Source organism: Myodes glareolus, chromosome 10 (genome assembly GCF_982192425.1).
Source record: "Myodes glareolus chromosome 10, mMyoGla1.1, whole genome shotgun sequence".
Taxonomy (NCBI): domain Eukaryota; kingdom Metazoa; phylum Chordata; class Mammalia; order Rodentia; family Cricetidae; genus Myodes; species Myodes glareolus.
Window position 1 is genome coordinate 83,140,087 of NC_142035.1, and position 18,401 is coordinate 83,158,487.

General features: G+C 36.7%; 1 long non-coding RNA gene across 1 annotated transcript; it reads left to right on the forward strand.

The window, feature by feature from the left end:
* Positions 1-344: 344 nt before the first annotated feature.
* Positions 345-17,914, forward strand: LOC125406576 (uncharacterized). The gene is made up of 5 exons (XR_015739120.1): positions 345-438; positions 2,354-2,481; positions 7,654-7,755; positions 12,944-13,044; positions 15,817-17,914. It is a non-coding gene; the product is annotated as an uncharacterized LOC125406576 (long non-coding RNA).
* The last annotated feature ends 487 nt before the right edge of the window (positions 17,915-18,401 follow it).

An 18,401-nucleotide genomic window follows, 5' to 3' on the forward strand; every position in this document is an offset into this window, starting at 1 on the left:
TGATGGATTGGTGAGTCTCAGTTTGTGAATCAGTCAGACTCACAACTGGAGAAGAACTCAATCTTGTAAGTTTTGCCCTAGGAACTCTGCCAGGCTACCACTGGAAACACCAGAAGAAAATCTCAGGATATTGCTGCAAACAGAAGACAAAGGATTTTTTTTCTAATAACGCTATAGATTGCTGTAAGGATTTTTTCATATTTATGTGGGTTTTGTTGATCTTCTCCCATATTCTCCTTTTGCTCATCTCTTTATCTCCTTTACGGTTTAAACATTTGCCACCAGTAGTTCCCTTTCTGCTTACAGAGTAAACATGCCCTACCGCCCTTGCTCTGGCCTGTAAGAAACCTTTTACCCTCTTTTCTAGTTCCCTGGCCCCTGCACACACACATGAATAAAAACTGGAAGCTAAGATTTGCAAATTAGAGGAAATATAAGGTATGCGTTTCTTTTTTTCTTTCTTTTTTTTTTTTAATTGCTGCTCCCCCCAACCCCACAACGTAGTAATGCAAGTTTTAATGAAATACAGACCAGGAAGGATTCTGGTGATGTCCACGCTCTGGAATTCCAGCAAGAGGCCACAAAACATGTCATAGGGGCTTTTTACAGACAAAATCATAGGCCAACATATTTCCGATGTGGCTTTGTTAGTTTTCAAGAACTACAAGTTCCAGCATGCCAGGAATTTACCTGGTCCTTAGGCAGGTGGGGCTTACAAGTTGACTTTTACTCTTACCCAGGGAAAGGTGATATCATGGAGAAAAAGGGACACTGCTTCTTTTCTTTCTGATTCTGTTCTATCTTCGCTGTCAGAATATTGAATAATGGCTGTCTTTACTGGGGCTACCAACTGCTTTACTGTGCTCACTTTCTGAACACAAAATCATGCCTTGAAATAATATATTATACAATGTCAAAACATTCATAATGCAGTTCACTGGATACACAGAAGTAATCGTTGTATATACCATGCTTTAATAATCAATGCAACTACATTTATGTGGTGTTTTCTGAAGTGTTAACTATTCTCAGCACTGTCAATAATAAATATAAAGGTCTGTCACAGTGCTACCTGTCCACAACACTGCTCCCTCCCTCAGACCACAATTAGAATGTATTGAGCTATGGCCCTAGTGGGAGTGAAGAGAAATGGATTAATGTTAAGACTTAGAAAAGTTTTAAAATGAGGTAATCCATGTGTACCTAACAGCAATAATTATTTTTTGTTTTCTGGGTTTTTTTGTTTTTTTTTTTTTTTTTTTAGGTATGTGTTTTACCAGCCCTAGTTACCCTTAGGAGAGGCCATTCAGTCCAATTAACAAGGTAGTCTTACTGGCTAACTTTTTATTCTAGCCTAACTGTCCTGCAAAAATGTAAATACCAACTACAGTCTATCTGCATACCTCCCAACTAAAAAGTGAGGACTGAGCAGTCATTGTGAAAGTAACAGTTCAGAACCACAGAACCCTAAAATACAAAAAATTAATCACAGGTTAGTAGAATGCTCTGTCCATACCACAACATTCTACCTAGTGCTTCTGTATGAAAAGATCATTTTGCATGAGGCACCATCTCAAACTACAAGGGAAAATGTGGTACATAGTAAAAGTCATAGAACAGAATATGAGGAGAGAGAACAGCGTTAGAAACAGATAAAATAATTATAGGAACTTTATATACCATTTTTACAATAGAGTGAATAACAGACAGGAATGCAGGAGCAATAAATAGGAACATAGAAGAATGGATAAAGAAGGTATGGCACATATACACTTTAGAGTTCTACTCAGTGGTAAAAAACAATGACATTTTGAATTTTGCATGCAAATGGATGGAAATAGAAAACGCTTTACTGAGTGAGGTAACCTAGACACAAAAAGAGGAATATGTTATGTACTCACTCATAAGTGGATTCTAGCCATAAATAAAAGACATCGAGCCTATAATTCATGATCCTAGAGAAGCTAAATAAGAAGGTGAACCTAAAGAAAAACATATAGTTATCCTCCTGGATATTGGAAGTTGACAAAATTGCGGGGCAGGGGTTGGAAGCATGGGGGTGGGGGTGAGGTGAGGATAGGGGGAGATGGGGGAAGAGAAGGGAGAAGGGGAGGATGGGGAGAGCATGAGGGAATGGGATGGTTGGGATAAAGGAGGGGTGGATGTGGGAGCAGGGAAGTATATATCTTAATTAAGGGAGCCATTTTAGGGTTGGCAAGAGACTTGACTCTAGAGGGGTTCCCAGGTGTCCAAAGAGAGGTCCCCAGCTTGTTCCTTGAACAACAGAGGAGAGGGTGCCTGAACTGGCCTTGTCCTATAGTCACACTGATGAATATCTTGCATATCACCATAGAACCTTCATCTGGCGATGGATGGAGATAGAGACGGAGACCCACATTGGAACACTGGACAGAGCTCCCAAGGTCCTAATGAGGAACAGAAGGAGGGACAACATGAGCAAGGAAGTCTGGACCGCGAGTGGTGCGTTCACCCACTGACATGGTGGGACTGATCTAATGGGAGATCACCAAGGCCAGTTGGAATGGGATTGAGGGAGCATGTGATCAAACCGGACTCTCTGAATGTGGCTGAAGGTGGAGACTGACTGAGAAGTCAAGGACAATGGCACTGGGCTTTGATTCTACTGCATGGACGGGCTTTGTGGGAGCTTTGTCTGTTTGGTCCTGGGGGGAGTGGAGAGGACCTTGGACTTCCCATAGGGTAGGGAACCCTGACTGCTCTTTGGCCTGGAGAAGGAGAGGAAGGGAGAGTGGGGGGAGGGGAGGGAAGTGGGAGGAGGGGAGGAGGTGGAAATTTTTAATTAAAAAAAAGATGCGAGGGATGCGAGCACCCACTGATACAAGGGGACTGATATAATGAGAGTTCACCAAGGCCTGTTGGACTGGGACTGAACGAGGACATGATCCAACCAGATTCTCTGAATGTGGCTGGCCTGGAGCCTTTCTGAAGAGCCATTGACAATGACACTGGGACTTGCTTCCTCTGCATAAACTGGATTTTGGCGATCCAGTCTGTTTGAACTCTCACCTTCCCCGGACCTGGAGGGAGGGGGGAGGAACTTGAACTTCCCACAGGGCAGGAAACCCTGACTGCTCTAGGGGATGGAGAGGGAGGAGGAGAGGGAGTGGGGGGAGTGGGAGAGTGTTGGGAGGAGGGGCTGAAAAGGAAACTTTTATAATTTAATAATAAAAAAAGAAACAAAAGTATTCATATAAAAAACAAAAGCTTAATACAAACATTTAAGTGACAAATGCCCCTGACAAACTTCTAAATAGAAGGATTACTGGAACTAGTGTTATATTAGTAGATGTTTCCCAAACAAAAAATCAGATAGTAGAGAAGAAATAGGTTAGAACAGAATTTTCAGAAACCACAAGACAATAACAAAATGAGCAAAATATGAACAAGAAAGATATTGGTATATGACTATTTTATAGGCAAAAACCTACTGAGTTCCATAGCTTGTCTAAGAGTAATGACTTAAAAAGTGAGGAATACAAAATTTGGGTTAATTTTTAATCGACTTAGAACCTGGAGCTTAAGTTTTTGGAACTATGGCAATGCTTTAAAATATGGAATAAATAGAAATAAAGAGAATATTTAAGTAATAGTAGGATTTTTTTTAAATCCAAATCACCACTCCACTGGATAGCCCATAGGCTTGACACCATATTACAATGCAAAACACAATTAAGTCCAATTTCAGAAGTCCCATAGTCTATAAAGGTCTCACAACTGTTTATAGGTTCAAAGTCTCCTCTGAGACTCATGGCAATTTCTTAACTATAATATCTTATGAAATCAAAATAAAAAGCAAATCCCAGACTCCTGACATACAATGGCATGATATATACATTACGGTTTCAGAAAAGAACACATGATGAGTAAACAATGTGCCAAAACAAGACCAGAACCAGAGCTGGGACAACTCCAAACTCTATATCTCCATGTCTACTGTCAAAGCGCTCTTCAGATATCTAACTCCCTTTCTGCTTTGTTGACAGCAACACACCTCTTTCTCATGGGCTGTTCCTCTTAGCAGCCTTTCTTGGCAGGTATCACATGACTTTGTAATCTCCAACACTTTGGGGTCAACAAGGCAATCTAGGCTTCACTTTTACATTTTCATGCAATGACCTTTCTAGACCTCAATTCAGGGATACCCACAACACATGCCTGGCCTCAGCAACCTTTCTTAGTCACAGAAAGAGTTTACATAAGTTCTTTCTTGTATTCTTGGCTCTAAAGTCAGAACCACATGGCCAAAGCTGCCAAGGTCTGCTACTTGCTGAGGTTGGAACATGGTTCCCTTGTTCAAAGATGTTTTTACCTATTTTTGATGTTTTCTTCACTCTCTAAGCTTGTCAGTTCTTGAGCATCCTCTATAGACCAGGCTGGCCTTGAACTCAGAGATTTGCCAGCTTCTGTCTTCTTAGTTCAAGGATTAAAGTTGTTAACCACCATACCTGGTCCTAAACCTTTCTTTAATTTCTTTTTCCTTTGCACAGGTTGGAAGTTTAGCTAGGCAGGGTCTTGCTCTGAGGTCACCACTCCCTTAGCATCAGGCTTTTCTGTAATCTGTTTACACTTCCTGGTGCTCCTTCTCTCCTCCAACTGCACATTTTATATTTTTCCTTGCTCAGCTTGCTCCTTTTCATTATAGATCTTCGAAAGTCTGTCCACCAATAACCAGACAACACAGTTGGTGCAAGGTTGTTTGGAAACAGCCTCTGCCAAAACTGTTAATCTATAACTCTTCAGTTTAGCTTCAGGTAAATATCTTTTGTACAAGAGCAAAAGGCAGCCACCTTGTTCACCAAAATATAACCAGAAATGATTTCTAGGCCACATATTAATATTCTGCTCTGTAACCTCATGAGCTGGGCCCCAACAGTTCAAATCACCGTCACTACCATTGTCTTCCATGTTCCTGCTATTAGGGCCCATTAAGGTCTGTTGAAAGTTTCCAATCACTTTTCTAGTCCAAAACCCTAAAGTGTTCCACATTCCTCCGAACAATAGCATGGTCTGGCCTATCACAGCAATACCACTGTCCGTATTACCATCTGTCTTTGTTAGGGTTTCTATTGCTGTGAAGGGACACTATGACCATGGCAACTCATATAAAAGAAATCACTTAGTAGGGGATTGGTTACAATTCAGAGGCTTAGTCCTTTCTCATTAGTAATGGAGAAAAGCATAGAGGAACACAGGCAGATATGGTGCTGGAGAGGGCCTGAGAGTGCTAAATCTGGCTCATCAGGCAGCAGAAAGGATGAGGGAGTCACTGAGCCTAAGCTGAACTTCTGAAAGCTCAGTTCTGGTGACACACTTCCTCAAACAACAAGGCCACACCTCCTAATGGTGCCATTCCCTGTAAGACTATGGGGGCCATTTTCATTCAAACCACTTCAAATATATCCTCAGCAATGTCAAAGCGGTTCTAGGAATAAATACATTCCTAAATGCCCAATTCCTTTACCTTTGCTATTCACTAATTCATTCACATGGTTTTAAATACGTTTAAAAGATTATGCTATGTGTATTTTCAATAACTATCTAATAAACTGTTTCCTAATACTATTACTCTATTTGTAGTGGTCTTTAATCTTCTACTCAGTTCTACCACAAATTCAGATCACCGCTGTCTGCAGTCTTTGTTGTCTTTGAAGTTTTTATTAAAAGAAATTCATTTTGAAGTCATCTATTTTCTCAATCAATATTTATTTTTTTTAAAAAATTGATTTCTATTTTTATTTATGTGTGTCTCTATGTGGGTGTGTATAAGTGAGTGGAAGTCTCGGGTAGTCCAGAAGAGAGTATCAGACACCCCTGTAACTAGAGTTATGAGGCATTGTGATTCACCTTATTTGAGTGCTGGGAACTGAACTCAGAGCTTCTGCAAGAATAATACAGACTTTTATCCACTAAGCCATTTTTTCCAGCAGCAACAAATATTTGATAAGCACCTATTATGTATCAATTATTATATTAGATACTGGAAACAAACTTTTATGACAAGCAAGCATTTCTGAGCTCATGTGGTCTTTAATCTATTTGGTAAGAAATAAATATATAATCAAAGCCTTTCAGTTACATCATTTATTGAGAATTAAGCTCAAAATGGATGCATGCAAACTGAGTGGTGTGTGACTTTCAGTAGGCTATCCTAAAGGTTTCCCCAAGTTTTGTGATTTGAGCAAAGGCTTGAAGTTGATGAGAAAGCAAATCCAATAAATGACTAGAAAATGGATATCAGCCAGAAGGAGAGGAATAGGCTCAGACGGTGGGGGTATGTCCACTACAGAAAATAAATAAGCAAATAAAACCAAGCTTAATGGAGCTGAAGGTGCTCAGGCAGGAAATGGGCTCAGTGACGTGACTGGAAACCAACACCTAAGAAAATCAATAGTAATGTATGCAAGATAAAGATGTGGAGGTACTTGCTTAGAACTAGAGGGATAGACAGAAGTAGAAACTGGGCAAGACTAATACTGATTAGAGAAATATGTGATAAACCTTGAATCAGATATCTAGGCATTATATTAAATGGTTATTAAGATTCACACATATATAATTGCTCTAGCCTATTAATTTGTGATGATCTGTATAAAAAATTGCACCCCGTCCCAATTTTAGATATTTGAAAATTTGATCTCCAGTTGATGGTGCTATATTGGGAGGCCATGGAATCTTTTTGTTTTATTTATAGAGCTTAAGAAATAGCCCAAGTCATGGAGAACACAGTTCACTGTTTGAAATCAGAACTCTGTAATCTGAACTTGTGGTGTTTTGATGACTTCATCCTTCAGCAAAGTTTCAGGGAAAGTGGCATGAGATCTCTTCAGTGTTCTCTTGGATTGTGGTCATCATCCATTCTTAAATTCATTAACAGCCCACAGAAGTATTCTTTATAAAATAAAACCCTAAACCATACAAACACAATAAATATGTGTGTGCATGTATACACAATAAATATGTGTGTGCATGTATATATATTATACATACATACATACATATACATATATGAATTTGTGGGCACACATTGTGCCTGTGTTTGTGCACATATGCACTTGTAACTCCCTGTCTTTTTGATAGGACTCAAATAAATTTCATTTCAAATAAGATGTTGTAAAATTGCCAAAAAATAATGTGCTTTGGCTTTGGATGACTTCTCATATCTCATGATTTCTCAGCTATGCAGGGCTTTGGACTCCATTCTGAGATTTACTAGTTTCTCTTACTAATAATTTGTGTCTTATGGAGTTCTAATAAAAATATAAATTAAATACCAAATAGAGAGCACCCATTTCAGTCCTGATATGTGTAAAGTAAATAATAGTCATCTTAATTTTTATTTGCTAACTCATTGTAAGAGATTTTCATCTTCTGGAATCAGGAGAGTCATTGGCAGTCAACTCAATTGAATCTATTGGTTGTTGCTAATATGTATTCAAGTTTTTAGAGAGTAAGCTCTAGTGTAATCAGGGTTGCTGTGATAAACTATTCTGACATAAAATGACTTGAGAAATAAAGAGGCTATCTTAGCTTAAAATTGTAGGTTATTGTCCATCACAGCAGGAAAGTCAAGACAACAGGGTCTAGAATTGATTACTTACATTTTACCCACAGTCATGAGAAGAGAGAACTGACTGCATAAGGCTGATTTACCTACCCTCAGCCTCGTCTCTCCAGATCCAGTGACCCTGCCTTCTGTACTGTGCAGCCCATATGGTATGTATCTTCTTACTTCAATTAACTTATTTAGACAATCCTTCACAAATTGTGTCCAGAATACAACCCAATGCACAGAATATTTCATTGGGATTTCCTTCCAAGGTCACTCTAGGTTGAGTGAAGTCGGCAAGTCTAATGGTTACAGAGCCCTATGCACCTGAACCCATGGTGAAGGGCAAAACTTTTCCACCAATGAGATTGTAGCCCATTATATACTGTGAAAGAATACCTCAGTCCACTTTCAGAAGTACTGCTTAGAATGTAACATAATTTAAATAAGGGAACAATCAACAACCAGAATGTTAGAATAAACCAGGGAAATTAAGAAACAAAACTGAGCAGCAGCATAAGTATCACTGAAGGCTTCTTAACGGTTTAAGTAGTGTCGGAGTTGAAGTACCACAGAAGAACTAATGGAGAAAGGTGTGTCTACAGGTATTCACTGCTCATGGTCATATAACTCAAAGAACCTATACCCATGATGTTTTCTTAAAATGCATCAGCTCAGATAATATTAAGGCCTGGTTTCCAGAAAGTTCTAAAGATCAGTTTATATTTCTTTCTATGCTTACCTATGTAAGCTATGGATCTAAGGCTGCATCACCCTACTTTTGAAAAATATGGTCCCTGTAAAAATAAGCCATACATTCTTCCCAAAGTCTACTTACATCAAACCATACAGTGTGACAGAGGGGGTAAAAAGAGGCTTAAACTGTTCCTAATAGCAGGAAGAGTCATATATGAACAATCCTGGAAAGTAAGTCCACACACAAACCCTTTGGAAAGCCATCTTTCCGATGTTGGAGTTCTAGAAAATAGTTCAACTAGTACAGCAATGCGAAAGATGCTGCCAATCAGTGTGTAGAATATGAAGTCTCTTAAGCTTCACAGCAAATTAGATATTCATTCCCTAAATTTGAAATCTGGGGAGATCACAAGTTTAGTGCTCTGCATGCTGATTAAACAGGTCAATGTTATTGGGATATTTCCGTTGCTTGAATCAAAATCTTAAGCTAAAATTTAGTGCCTTGAAATTGGTTTGTTTTTTGGTCTCAGACACTCCCTTGGATCCCTGTCAGCGGAAGCAGTGGGGAGACTGGTGAGGACTAGGAGCGCCTGGATCCTGGAGGGTGCTCACACGGGGAAAGGACATGGTTCAGTGTGAAAGGCCCCTAAGCTTCTTTGTTACTTAATAGGCAACATATAAAATTTTTGGTTATTTAACATTTTTATGAGACACAAGATTGAGATGTCTAGTAATCATTAAACATAAGAATTTACAAGATGAGGAAGATGCCTTTGGCTTATTATCCTAGACACGTGCTTATTGTAGTACATTAAAAACATGTCTAAGAAGGCTTTGTATGCCTAATTACTTTCCGTTGGTTCAAAGAGTTATGAACTATTACTCTTTAAAATACCGTGTGTGTGTGTGTTATATGTTCACATATTTGCAAAAAACGCCCCTTGGAAGGATTTATACTCTTACTTGTTTTCTTACTCTCAAAGATTATAAATAATTACTATTTGAAGTACCATTTACATATATGTATTTGTGTCATGTGTTAATATATATTTGCACATGTCTTGGTTGATAGAAACTAGAGAAAGATACCCAACATTCAATATTCAATATTCAATTCTTTATATTTAGCATTCTACCTTTCACCATCTACTTTTCTTTTATTGAAAATAGATTTTTTTTATATAATGTATTCTGATTGTGGTTCCCCTCCCCCAACTCCTCTGAGATTCTCCCCACCTCCACTACCATCCAAATACACACCATTTCTGTCTCTCCTTGGAATAAGAAAAACAGGTATCTTAAAAACAATCATAATAAAATGACAACAAATAAACTGGAAAAGGACAAAACTAACAAAAAATAAACAAAAGACAGAAGAAAAGTATCCAAAGGAAAAACATAGGAAAACATATAAACACAGAGACACACAGATTCATATACATAGGAATCCCATAAAGACATAACCCAAGAGTTCTTCATTGAACCTGGAGCTCACTCATACAGCTAGGTTGGTTGACCAGTGGTCCCCAGAATTGTTCCTGTCTTCCTCCCAACATTGAGATTATATACATGCAGCACTGAACCCCAGCTTTTGATATTGGTGATAGAGAGTCCAATTAATGTCCTCATGGGAAGGAAACACCACCAACTGAGGCATCTTTCAGGTGCCTAAAAGTAGCATTTACTAAAAATCAAGAGAATAACAAAGTTAAGCAACTGGAATTTTGATAAATTCTCCCTCATAGGCAGTATAGGCTTCTCTCCCCAAACTAACAGGAGATGTATCTTTTTTTATTGATTTTATTGAGCTATACTTTTTTTCTCTGCTCGCCTCCCTTTCGTTGCCCTCCTGCACATCCCAATGCTTCCAATTTACTCAGGAGGTCGTGTCTTTTTCTATTTCCCATGCAGATTAGACCTATGTTTATGTCTCTTAAGGTCCTCATTGTTGTTTAGGTTCTCTGGGATTGGGAATTGTAGGCTTGTTTTCTTTGCTTTTTGTCTAAAACCCACTTAATGAGTGAGTATATATGCTATTTGCCTTTTTGGGTGTGGGTTACCTCACTCAGTAAGATGTATTCTAGATTTATACATTTGCCTAGAAATTTCAAGATGTCATTATTTTTTCTGCTATTTTACAAAATAAAACTTACTATATAAATTGTTCATGCATTTGAGTATTAGAGTTGCCTTATTCTCAACTCATAGGTCAGTACTGTTATGTTGGCGAAATTCTTGTCCATTGAGTTTTCAGAGACTAAAATAAACTTCTGTTTGTACCGTGCTCACCAAAGGGCTAATAAAGCTGGCACGATGCTGACAGTAGAGAAAAAATTGCATTCTCATCCTGTAGGCCCAGTGAGCAATGAGCTGAGCTCAGATATTTGTGAGTCATGCTAATTAGACAGTAGGGTCTCAAGAGACTGCTAAATCATGACCCTACCTAAACTGCTTGTCCTCAAGCACCGGGTAATAGCATAATGGTTCGTGAGAGAAAGGAATTTCTGATCAAATCAGCCTTCTTTTTAAACTTTAGTCTCTCTGCACATTGCAAGTGACTTTGTCAGCTCCAGTTTTAGAAGTTGAGCTTCCAAAGATATTACAATATGAAAGTCCACTGTAATTGATTCCAGTTGTCTTAGCCACAAAAATTGCTTTGCTTTAACAACAACAACAACAAAAAAAAGGTTTATGGATTTGGACACATTCTGTTGTCTGCTGCTTTCGCTTATTACACATTCAGTTTTTTTTCCCTGTTTCCAAACACAAGGGTTGGCAAATAATATAGCTCTATCAATTCATTAGATAAAGAAAAAGTTCTCCACAGGGTGGCTTAAATAACCATTTTCATTTTCTTTACTCTTAGCAGTAAAACATTTTAGATTGTAAACATACTTAAAACTACAGAAAGAAAGAATAGTTGAAAAAATCCCTCATAATCATTCAACATAATGGCAAGCACAAAGAATGAAATCGTGAAATTTGCAGGAAACATACAGAACTGGAAGCCATTATGTTGGATGAGGTAACCTAGACCCTGAAAGTCAAACCCTGCATGTTTTCTCTTATATGTGGGTCTTAGTTACTATTTTAATTTTTTATTCAAGTTTTCTTTCTGTATAACCATCTGCCTTTTTAAAATAAATATGTTCATTGTGTGTGTGGTATTTGTGTGTGTATGTGTGTGCATGTCTGAGTGTGTATGTTTGCAAGTCTGCAAGGGTATGTGTGAGGGGGGTGTATATGCATGTCTGCATGTGTGTTTGTGTGTGTGTGTGTTTTTGAATGAGTATGTGTATGTGTGTATGTCTGCACTTGTGTGGGTATGTGTGTATGTATATCTGCATATGTGTGCAGTTTGTGTGTGTGTGTACCTGTCAGTGCCCAAGTGTCATGGCATGTGTGCAAAGCAGACACCTTACAGGGTTAGCTCTCTACTGAGTTTCCACCAGGTGAGGTGTGAAGAGAAAAATCAGGTTGTCAGTCTTGATAGCAGGGCCTTTGCCTATTAAGCCATATTTCTGACATACTTTTGTTTTTTTTAATAAAATAAGAATCAGAAATTTTTGGTTTCTGATTTTTTTCTTCTATATTCATTAACCTCTTTCAAAACCATGTCTTGAAATATTCAGTTAAATACATTGTAATATCTCATTGAACCTTTGTAACATATCTAATGTTTAGCTAGTTTCTTCGGGGCATTTCAAAAATAATTTTCTATACTTAACTAATTATAGTTATTATACAATCATACTCTAATAATTTCTAAGTTTTATCTAGAATCTCTAAAATTGAAAATTTTCTTTTAGGAATGAAGAAGAAAGAAAAACATTGACTCATAGAATTTGGTTCCCAAAACACCAATGTTCACAGTAGAATCTTATTTTTCCAAAAGTTGGGTGGCTTAAGAAGTGGGTTTTACACTCTTCCTGCTGAGCTTCATCTTGCTGTAGGAAGGACATGTGCTAGTAGACATTTGTATAAAATGACCACGTGAAGGCTTTCCCACAGGGAAGCTTGCAAGCATCATAAATAGTTTAATATTTCTGTTTTGTTCCTTTTTGCAAATGATGAGAGCAAAGAATGCATAGCCTAATATGGTCCAGTATTTTTATTTCTTCCTTCAATTGTTCATTCGTATTAACTCATTAAATTAACTTATCTGTGTTCATATTATATGAAAGTATAAGACCAGAAGCTTTATTTCTTAAAATTTAAGACACACAATCGTGGTTCTGGTAAGTGTAGAAGAGAAACTGACTCAGTTAAGGGTCACTATATGAATATGTGAGGTCTTTCAGAGCCATAATCATCGTTACCTAAGCTAACACTGGTTTTAATGTCATCTCACACAACAATGGTTTTAAAATCTTTTCTCTGTGTTTTCTCTCTTTTATTTTCTAGATAGTGCTCCATGAAGACACAAAAAATCTTTTTTTTTTGGTGTGTATGTGTGGGAGGGTTGTTGGGGTGATAATTTCCGGAATTTGTCATCAATCTTAGGTTCATAGTTGAGAGTTACAGTATAACAATACTGAAGATTTTTATTTAGTATGATCATTAATATGGACTTAATTCATGGAGACTTACAGTCATTAGGAAGTAGTAAGTGTGATAAATATAAAAATACAACTTCTTCTCCATTCCTTTTCCTAATAGTGCTAATCCTGAGCCAATGAGAATGGATCCTCAAATCCCTAGAGTGATTGGAAAGACCCAACTCCAGCAAGTGCTTCTCTCACCCCTACATGTGAGCCATGGTAAATACTTTTAAAAAGAGATAATCTTATCTTTGTTAGACATTTCTTTTCCATATACAATGTTGGAAGTAAATGCAAAGTTAAATTCATAATTTTGGTTAGCAGAAGCATAATACTATAAAAGAAGAGATGGTTTTGGGCATTGAAAAAACTGATCATCAGCCTGGTAAGTCAAAGCAATGGAAAACTTTAGAGTTTAGAGGCTCCAAGTTGCTATGGAGAAAGTTTTTTTTTCTTTAAACACATTTAAGAAGGGATTTTGTTTTTAACTTAGTCCTACTGAAATGTTGGACTAGATGATTTTTTTTTATTGTAAGGGGACATTCTGAACACCGTTTGGATATAGTAGCTTTCCTGACTGCTTCCCAAATGGTGTCCATAGCAACTCTACTGCAGTAATGCTCCAAATTAAAATAGACTCTAGTCATCACCAATGTTTACTGTGGGATTCATTACATTCAGCAGGAATGTCTCTGACTGAGACCTACTGCTTAAAAATGTCTTCTCTTTCTTCTGATCACCATGCCTTCGCTGTATCCATCACTCTCACATTTTCTTCAAAGACGAAGTAAGCATTAGAATTGTCAAACCTGTAGTTTCCTAAAACTGCTTTTCTTTTGGATTGACTCTGTGAGCTGGATATTATCAGATACCATTTGTACTTAGTAGATGGATATGTTGAATTGCCTTTATAACCTTGAATTTCTAGTTAGTAAGCTCATAGACAATATGTATCTCAATATTGATTGATCAAGCAGAACCCCCCCAAAAGAAATGTTTGATATTTTTCCTGAACTTATTAAAATGTGGATGAGCAGTGGATTTTGATGTCTCTAAAATGTGATAATCACACATTAGTTTTCATCCAACTTCAGTACAAGAGTTGAGAGTCACTTTGGTGAATCCCATATGAATAATACTCTCTACAAACTGGCTTTTAAACTCTAACCCATTGAAGTTTCCTTTGTGTTTACCTCCATCTTGTCATGAAACATTAATTAAGTCAACTGTAATCTTTCAGTTTTAGTTAATTAGTTAATTTCTATAAACATAATTAAAATAAGAACATGATTCTATTTATTGATTTCTAGATATAAGAACCTTTATTTCCATACAAAAAGAATTGTGCATTTCTGTGTTGGGGAAAACGTCTAATGTCCAGGTATTAGACATAAGCTATAGGGGGCTTTCTATCTCTTTATAGCTAGAGTCAGAATCCATGCTTAAAGAGTGATGGATGTCCTTGTTCTCTTGTTTATTTGTCACCAAATAATGGCAGCAGATTGAACAACTGGGCCGCAAACTTCATGTGCACTTTAAAAGCTACTTTGTCACTCAAGGATTTGGGGGAAGAAAAAGCATGTGCAATTGCATGATCTGGAAAAAGGAAAGTGGTCTGAATTCACAAGGGATGGATGTTATGGAATGTCACTGTGAGATGTAGGCTCTTTCGGACATCCTGCTTGAAAGCTTTTTTTTTTTTTTGCTTCATGAAAAATGCATGTTTTTTATCCATTAGTTATCTGTCACTGGGAGGTGTGTGAAGATGGGACCCTGACCCTTCTTTGGTTTTTCTAATAATGGCAAACTTTGAAAGATGGGGCTATAACAAATCAGAAAATTTTCTTTATCATTTTACAAACACAGAAGACAGTAAAGTCTTAAAATTTAACTTGCAATTTGGAAAATAATTGAATTGAAATGATTTCCTTTCTTTTCTAGTAACTTTAGTATTTCATGTTTTACCTCTGTTTTTAAGATATTAAAAACAGGATATTGTGTGGTTTTTCAAACATGTTCTTGGTCAAGGGAATAACAACTGTTTTTTGATTAGAGCATTAGTGACTCAGAGCTTTGTAATCATTCAGGAACAGTACAGGATTAGTAAGATATGAATTCAATAGAGGATTAAGCAGAAGCCCAATCATTTGCGAGAGTTGAATGAATTCTGAATCATGGTGAAGGTTGAAAACTATTTGATTAACTCATGTTTATTGAAATTATATTTGGTCGTTGCTGATGTTTCCCATTTGGATGTATTATTATTTAGTTACATGCATGACCCTTCCACTTAAGCAATCCTGTTTTGTTATTTTGTTAGCCAGGTACCAAGTATCTCAGGATTTAAATCTTACCTGTTAGTAAGACTGGATACTAATAACAAACTATCTAAATCCCAATGACCAATATATCTGGGGAGAAGAATTAACAGATTAAATCATGATTACTAGCAAAAAGCACTTTTTTATTTCAATTTTATTTCCCCAAATTCAAAGAGTTTATTAATATTATTTAATTATTGAATTATTTTTACAGTACTAAAGATCGAACCCTGGTTTTCCTTCATGGCAGCCAAGAACTCTACAACTGAGAAATATTACCCACTCCCATCATTTTAATTATTGCTTTGTCAGGGTCTCACTAAAGTGCCTAAGTTAGTCTTTAATGTATTGTGTAGCCTATGTGGGCTTTGAGATTACAATTCGCGACGTCAACTTTACAGTAGCTGAGATTATAGAACTCCACCACCAGGGCTTTTTTATTCAGGAAAGAATTTTATGATCATCATACTAATTATTTCTTTACAAAATAAAATTTAAAAAATGAGGACGATAAAACTGACTCATGTTAATTTCACAAAGTCATGCGTAGCAAATTGTTCTACATTAATGTATAAATCGCAATTATAAATTCAAACTCCAAATGGTGTTCTCAGTCTACAACTCTATTTGTTACCTTCTTTTTAAAAATAATATTTCTTTAATACCACAGATTCTTTCATCTATGGCTTCCAGTACCAGGTATGGAGAGGACCTTAAATACAACAAGGCACCATCTTCCTGACATCTAAGATAAAGGTGTCACCATGCCACCGCTGGGAATGCGTTGACAGGACAGGCATGATTATAATTTATGGAGTTCACACCTGGGTAAAGCATCAGTTGACTCCCTTGTGCACCTGCTTCCAGTAGCCTGCATGGCACCTTCTAACACTGTGAAAACTAACTCTGAATGTAATGCAGTCAGGCAATTCTAAGTGAAATAAATTCTAACAACTACCATAATTCCTATTCAAGTAATTAAATGATATTGATGTTTTTTCAGTTCTTGCCAGGCATAAATGATAATGTTATAAAATATAATCTAAGTTTTATACTCTTAGGCTGCAGTATTAGTGCAATCCCAGGAATAAAAATACGATGTGGTTTTGGTAAACGAGAAGGAAAAATTTATCTGAAGACGAGGAATTTGCAGAAGAAGCCGTATGCAGGTATATAGAACTGACTAACGTATCCTTGAGATATGGATATCCTGCTTCACACACTCTAACTCCCATGGCTCATATTTAGCATGACAAAAAAAGGCTTTGGGAATGTGATTAAGTTAAGAAACATGAGATAGGAGTGTTAGTCTATATTATTTGCTGGGTGGTATGAAACTAATTTTATTTTTCTTGAAAAAAAGAAGTAGGTGCGTTAGTTAGAAGAGTTAATGTGATCAAAGTAACACTGGGGAGAAATGGCAATCCCATGTTGTTTGGCTTGATGATGGAGTAAGTGGTCAACAACCAAGAGATGCACATGGCATCTGCAAGTTGGAAGAAGGAGGACCTGAGCTCTGCTCTGGATCTTCATAGATATCCTCTACCTATGAAGGTGACTACTCCTTCATCAAAACTCTGATGGTGGTGAGTTTGGATTTATCCCACCTAGAGTTGTAAACAACAAATTCGTGTCCTTCTAAGCCACTAAATAATGGTAGCATGTCAAAGTGGGTAATGGAAGCTAACAATAGATCTTATATCGTGCAAGCAAGTTAAATTTGAGAGAAGTTGGGTGGAGGTCTCATTTTCTGAAAATGGGTGAAAAAATGACAGCTATAAAATAGGCAGAGAAAGAAAGAAATGGATTTTGGGAAAAACATGTATTCAAGTTCAACCTGTTCTTCAAACTCCTCAGGCAATTGAGCATTCTATTTTGTAAGTTAAGTAAAATTTAACTTAGTATTCTACTGTTCCAGAAAATGAGCAAGAACTTCCCACATGTTAAAACCACAGTACTGTGAGTTATGCTTAAGTTGTCTGGATAAATAACCCACTCTGTGGATCTGATTATGCTACTAACCTTTTTAATATTGTTTCCATATTGTTAAAATGAGCTTAGTGTTGTGCCTCCTTAATATGTCTATTTGGAAAAATTCTATATCTATAATGCAATATCATATATGTGATACAACAAGTAAATGTGTATATTAAATCAATTCCTAACATATGGGAATCCCCATTCCTCAAGAATATGTTTCACTATCTTGTTACAGGCTCTTTCACATTCCTGCAGTTGAGTACATTGGGACAAAGTTCCACTTCCCCAGGAGCGTTCATCCAGACTCCTCCATTTTTACTGAAAATGAGTCAAACTTTTAGAAATTTTCAATAAGTTCACCATTCTAATGACTTTCATTGTGCAAAACTTCTAAGAGATATTCCACTTGCAATTTATGAATTTTGTAATGGCAACATGCTCCCTTCCAGGATGCATTGCTTCCCATGACATATTAGCAAATATGGCCCATGATATATTTGCAAAAATGACTTCAAGAATTTCTTGCTGATGATGTAAGAACTAATGTGTACCCTTTGCTTAAAGGTATGGTAATTCTTTAAAGAACTGCATAGTTAACCATGTTTTAACATGAAACTTAGAAAAGCACAAGTATTGATTTTTCTCTCCCTGTAAGACTTAAAGAGGTAGTGACTGAGCTGGGCTGAGGAGCTCATACTGTTATAATGAAAGGAGGCTCAACTAGTAGGGGGTGTAATGAATGTAAGCCTGAAATAAATGAATTATTATAAAATATACTGTCTTTCTGCAATGAGTCTGCTATATTAAAATATTCTCTGGCACAATGTTGTCTTCTCTCAGGTATCTCCTACTGTGAACCTATCCATGATTCCAACATCACAAATCTTATCCCTGAAGACAGATTCCTAATGAGAGTTAAGGATTTGATTATTTGCTTTTAATAACTGTGCCACCCAAATTAAACTTAATGCAGTAGAGACTCTATATGGAAGAATACACCAGAATTATTGGAGGATCAATCAATATTGTAAATTAATTATAATCACAGTTGGCAATCATAGCTGCAATTACTGATTGATTAATTAGGACAGCTCTTGAAATGCCAGTAAAAATTTAATATCATGCTATATTCAACCTGATAACCATAAACTTCTATAATTACTTTTCAGATTCCCATTATTTATTGTCATATTTCTCTCTACTATTATCAGATAAATTTATTTATTTATAATTTTGTTTTAGCAAGACAAACTATTCCATTGTCTTTTGATGAAG